Source organism: Mesoplodon mirus (genome assembly GCF_964341445.2).
Source record: "Mesoplodon mirus genome assembly, chromosome: 12".
NCBI lineage: Eukaryota > Metazoa > Chordata > Mammalia > Artiodactyla > Ziphiidae > Mesoplodon > Mesoplodon mirus.
In genome coordinates this window covers 68567150-68573149 of record NC_138988.1, presented here as the reverse complement: position 1 = coordinate 68573149, position 6000 = coordinate 68567150, and the positions used below count along the sequence as shown (strand labels likewise).

Below are 6000 nucleotides of genomic sequence, written 5' to 3'. Positions count from 1 at the left end.
ATTAGTGAACTGAAAGAGTCAGAAGAAATTTTTAGAACAAAGCATGGAAGGACAAAAGATAGAAAATACAGAAGAAAGGGATGTAGTGAGAAGGTCTAATATATATTTCAACTGGGGGCCCAGAAGGAAAGAGGAAAATGTACAGAAAGAGTATTTGAACATACAATGGCTGAGAGTTTTTCAAAACTGAGGAAAAACTATTTAAAAGGCGATAGCCATGAAATGACAGATATCCATTCCATCAGGTGTTCTGACTCTTAAAACCCTTCATGTACAAATCTACGTTTGAAAGGATTCTGAAACTGACATGGAGGTAGCTCTGAAGTGGATGGAATAGTGCTTGGGTGGGTTGAGTTCAAATACAAACTCTGCCACCTCCTAGCTGTGCCACCTGGAGAAGGTTGCCAAACTTCAGTTTTCTCAACTGATAGATGGGACTGGTAATATAGGCCCACTCCACATTGTCACTGTGAGAATCAGGTGATACAATGCATGTGAACAAACCAAGTTATTTTATTTTTTATTTTTTTGGTTGTGCCGCGCAGCTTCTGGGATCTTAGTTCCCTGACCAGGGATTGAGACTGTGCCCTGGGCAGTGAAAGTGCGGAGTCCTAACCACTGGACCACCAGGGAATTCCCCATGCTAAGTATTTTAAATGAGATATGGTTTGAGCAGTATCACAAGCATTCCTAGGGGCATCAACAGTGACAGGTAGGATGGGCAAATAATTTGCTGGTCCCATCACAAAATAAAGATGTGGGCCCCTTGTTAAAAAATTATTAAGAATTTCAGGACAGTAACAGCAGAGCATTAATCCGAGCACAGGTTACACTCCCATGAAGCCAGCTGTGGTGACAGGCCTTGCAGAGGACTCCTGTGCGCACGAGGAAAGGGTTGCTCATCTCACACCCAGGTGTCTGCAGCCATAGCCCACGTTATCTGTGCGTTCTGAAGGGCAGCAATGCTTAGGGAAATTGCAAGCACGCGTGTTTCCAAATGCTGAGGCAGGCAAGTGCAGTGACCGGAGTGGTTTTCTGAGAGAGTGGGTGTGGCCAGCCAGGCTGCCATCGGAACTGTGGAACTGACTGTTCCCCACAGACTCTGGCCTAGGAAAAAAAAAAAAAAGTCTGCAGCTGTATCTACAGGGCCTGTTGTTGTTTGCTGCGGTGTGTTACAACACAGCCTGGCAGCCTCCCGGTCTTTCTGTCTTCCTCCTGGAAGAGCCTGGTCCCAGACCATGTGACATGGCCACACAGCCCTGCAGATTTGCCCACACTGTTCCTTGCTGTTCCCTCAGTTACTAGGCTTTTCCAGGTCTGCATTCTTTTTGCTCCTGCTATTCCCTCCCCCTCCCCACCCCTCCCCAGGGGAGTTCCTTTCCTTCCTCTTCCACATCTGTCAGTCTGGCAAAAACACCATCTTTTAATACTTATCTTTTAAGACTCAGCTCTAGAGTCACCTCTTCCAGGCCTTTCCTGACTCTCCCAGGAAGAGCGAATTCCTCTCTCCTTGGAGTCCTCCACTGGCCTATGTATAGCCACTCCCTATGCAGACATCTGTCACAGTCTCTGAAACATAAGGAGCACTGACATGCAGTGTGGATGTCGCTGTCTTTTAGGCTGAAGCCCTTAAGGGCTGGGACAGTGTCCTCTCACCTCTGTATACCCTGCACACAGCACAGTGCTTAATACTTGCTGTTAAAAAGCATAGTAGGGCTTCCCTGGTGGCGCAGTGGTTGGGAGCCCGCCTGCCGATGCAGGGGACACGGGTTCGTGCCCCAGTCCGGGAGGATCCCACGTGCCGCGGAGCGGCTGGGCCCGTGAGCCATGGCCGCTGAGCCTGCGTGTCCGGAGCCTGTGCTCCGCAATGGGAGAGGCCACAACAGTGAGAGGCCCGCGTACCGCAAAAAAAAAAAAAAAAAAAGCATAGTAGATGCTTAATCAACTGGTGTTAGTATGCAGAGTAGTTTTAATCACCATTGTCTTACTGAATTAATGCACAAATAAATTGTTTCAGTGACTCTCCCTGGCATCTGGTAAAAAGGGAAGCTTCTAGGCACCTAGACAGGGCCTTTGCCCTTGACGAGGTTTCAGTGTCAGCTCTAGTGGTTATTTCTGCAGGCAGCACCTCCTGAAGGCAGGGATGGTGATTTGTAGAAGCTTGTCATCAATACCTAAATGACCCAGGTGATATAGCTTAGACAGCAGTTGTGGAGCTAGGAGATGTTAGGTTTCCATAGGTAATTAATAAGCTCCATAGCTATGGGACTTCAGGATTCTGTTTCCTCAAAAATGAGATTGAGCTAGCTACTCCCTAAGGCCCAGGTGGCTAGCTCAGTCCCCTCATCTGAATCTCTGGGTGGCCATTTCATTGGAGGGGCCTGAGCACCTCCTGAAGCCGAGTTGCTCAGCAGGCCTACCCTTCCGCAGGTGACAGAGAACACAGACATCTTTTAAGGCCCTTTGCTCTCTCAGTCACCTGGGATCTCATGTTTGAAAGGTAGAAAGCCACAGGAAAGTGTAGTCTTCACAGTCCCTGAGTGTCCAGAGGGAAGTGCTATGTGCTATGTGCTATGGTTCTCCAGGTGGGATTTTCCCCAGTTCCAAATGGACAACTTTGAGTTCCTGGTATTGTTTCCTGGGGTTAACCTCACACAAACAAGCCTGGTCTGTCACTCTCCATCCTCAGGGCAGGCCTAGTGGGCAGACAGGAGGGCAGAGCTTTCAGAGAGAGATCCATATGTTTAGTCAACTAGCTTCTTTAGGCATTAGTTTTCCCGGAGATAAGGGATGGTGTGAGGGGGTGTCGGTCAGTTTCCTCCATCCCTTCCCTCCAGCTCCCACAAAGGGCAAGGGCCAGACACGTGGGCTGGCGTGGAGAGGCGGAGGTTACACCAAGGCGGAGGTGCAAATGGTCGGGGGCGGGGCCTTATTTGCATGGACGGCGCGCGGCCGCCAATCCGGACAGGCGGAGCGACAGCCCGCGCGCCTTTTGGGGGCGGACTGACAGCCCCGGGGCCCTATGGGAGGCGGGTCCTGCGGCCGGCGGGGGTGGGACGGCGCCGGGCGCTGCCCGGGGGATTCGGGCCGGTTCGCGGGCGCTGCCAGTCTCGGGCGGCGGCGTCCGGCGCGCGGGCGGCCTGCTGGGCGGGCTGAGGGGCCAGCGGCTCGCGGGCTAGGCGGAGAGAGACAGAGCAGACGAACAACCGCGGCGACAGGTACTGGCTCCATGGCCGCAGGGATGGGGAGGGTGGTCGCTAAGCCCAGGGAGCCGAATTCCCTGCTTCGCGGTCCGGCCGCCGCTGCGCCGCCTCCCCGCCCCCTCACGCGGCTCCCCAGCCCGGGAGCGGCGCGTCGGGGCCAGGGGGGCCTGGGGAGCCCCCAGGCGGGCGCGCCGGAGGCCCCTAGCTCCACTGCGGGGCTCCTCTACGTCCCGCCGGGCCGCGGGGCAGGGGCTCCCTCCCGGAGGCGCGGAGCCGGCGGCTGCTGGAGCGGCTCCCCGCCCCCCGCCGCGCTCTCTCTCTCGGAGAAGAGGCCGGTCGCGCCCGCTGGTCCTCACCCGGCTTTTGTTTCCCTCCCGGGGTGACAGGTCCCGGCTCCCGTCCGCGGCCCCCGACTCGCCCGAGGCCCGGCGCCCGTGACCGCGGCAGCCCGGAGCAGACGGCGGGACCGGCGGAGAGCCGGGCGGCGCGTGAACAGCAGCTGCCGCGGGCGGGAGAGAAACTTCGCTTTCCGGGGCCCGGGCAGCGGGAGAAGTGGAGCCGGGGTGAGCCGTGCACCGGGACGCCGCGGGCGCGATGGAGCCGCGCTCACCTGGCGGGCCAGCCGAGAGTGAGGATAACGGAGCGTCCCGCCGCCGCCGTCCTGGCTTTCGGTTTGCGCTCCCCGGGCGGCGGGTGTGGATGCGCGTTCACCGCCTTCACCTGCCGCCCAGGGACCAGTGACTGGGAACAGCATCCCCGCTCTCGGCCGCTCGTAGAGGGTGCGGGTGCGGCGCCGTTCTAACAGGTGATAATCCTAGTGCCAGGTGAAAGCCAGTGAAAAGTTGTTTCAGAGCTCAGTATTCAGTTCACTCCGGGACGTTATAACGCCTTCTCCCTTAATGATTTCTAAAAAGGTGTGCTGGCCGCAGTATAGGAGTCAAAACTAGTATTGATTGGGGGGGGAAAAAAAGGTGGGGGGCGGGTGTTGTCAGCGTGTAGATTGCCTTCTTTCCAATGACTTGCCGGGAGGAACATCTTTGTAAAAATCGGTTTCTGCAGTGGTGGCGAAAGCATCATAGTAAGGTACAGGTTGTAAATGGAGAAGGCAGAACTCTAGATATCCTTCAGTGTGGTTCAGGGTAGCGTGTACAACGTTTGGCCGCCATTCAGTAAATTCTTCATGAAGCTGTTTGAGCTCGTGGTTTTGGATTTACTTTACAGGAATGGAATAAGGCTTACTTTACAGGAGTGGAATAAGGCTTAGCGTTGAATGGGAGCTTTCTTTGCCTCTCTGAGGGCTCACAGGAGTGTTTATTTTCATTGTCTTCCCGTTTTGTTAGATTGTAGACAAGGGAAAATTAAGGCATATTTTGGTTCAGTATTTTGAGTAGTCTGTGGGAATTCTCCCGCACCCCACCCCCGCATAAGAGTTTTGTTTTTTTCTTCCAAGGATAGAGTTGAAAAACTTCTTATTCTTGTGGGAAATTTTTATTTGTTATACTTTTCACTTATTTTCTGTTTCTCTCTCTCCCATCTGACCTCACTTAACAATCTACAGTTATGGCCCTGACCAATTTAGGGCATCTATAGAAAAAAAAGTTTTAAAATAATGTATAATTACTTTAAAATATATTATGAAGGTTATTAATAGCCTTCATTTGTGAGGAACAGTTGATTTAGATTACTCAGTTATTTTCTTCTAATGTGTCTTTTTTTATATCTGTGCTGGGTATGATTTGTACTTAAGAGATGTAAGTTTAACTTCTTAAGGACAGTTCTTTTAATTATGGTACTTTATTAGTGTTTCATTGAATGGTAGTTTTAGTTACTTACATAGCTAATTAGTAACACCTTTTAAAGGTGAACTCTTTAACCAATAGTCTAGTTGTGACTGGGATTTTTAAAAAAATCAAAGATGGACTTCATAAAATGTTTTATTTCTCTAGAACAACAGGCTTATATGCTGTGAGGTCTTTGTCTTTCCAATATTTAACAAAACAAGTGTGTTTCTGAATCTTCAATTTTTTTAGTGATGGAATTTTGGGTAAATTTCTTTTTTAAAACACGATTTTAACCAGTTCAACATGAACATTTTAAAATATTGGATTAGGCACTAGTGAAATCTTCAATTTTCTGTTTATCCTTGGATTGGAAAAGGATACATATTTTAGGTTGTTTTGTTTCCTAAAGCCTTCTTACCTTAGAACCAGTCTAGAGAAGGAAGAGCATCCTCTTTCTCTAGCTGTAGAAGAAGTTATTACTGTTGAAAGCTGAGTTGGCTTTTTGATGTTTAGTGAGGGTAGATTGTTTGAACAGTGACTCGTGCAGAGTGGGTTTTATTATGTATAAGTAGTTTTAAGGAATCTTATGAGACTGGGGTTATGGGTGATGTATATAATTGTCCTTTAAAGTGTATAGGAATATATTAGTTTACTATGTGTAATTAGAAGTTTTATAGTCATTGTCCTATAATGATGCTTAAATACACCACATATCATAAATTAAAGCTATATTTCTTAGTTTTATTTATGTAGAGCATATTTGGGGAACTTTAACTATAGAAGTGCCCTTTAATTAAAAGACCATTTTCAAATTCAATTTTTACATATTTTAATTACTGATTGTTGTCCACTTTAACTTGCAGTAGACCATATCATAAAATTATCAACCACATTACAGTTTCAAAATTAAGCATAAGTTGAATTCTTGCATTTACACAATAAATGTTGGGAGTGTTTAAGTCACTGACCCTCAGGTGTGGCTCCTTTTTAGTTTGGGGGTGGGCAAATATTTTTGA

At 49.3% G+C, this 6000-nt stretch overlaps 1 protein-coding gene across 7 annotated transcripts in view; it reads left to right on the top strand.

Annotated features, from left to right (window-relative positions):
- Positions 1-3088: 3088 nt before the first annotated feature.
- The window catches only part of FKBP5 (FKBP prolyl isomerase 5), a 107326-nt gene continuing 104414 nt past the window's right edge, over positions 3089-6000 (top strand). For 4 of the 7 annotated variants that reach the window (XM_082637272.1, XM_082637271.1, XM_082637267.1 and 1 more), the window contains exon 1: positions 3089-3218. The gene's annotated coding sequence lies outside the window, so the exon portion shown is untranslated. Of the gene's footprint in view, positions 3219-3589; positions 3767-3794; positions 4009-6000 lie in introns of those variants that run through there. The other 3 variants (XM_082637270.1, XM_082637269.1, XM_082637268.1) reach the window with 2 other exon arrangements.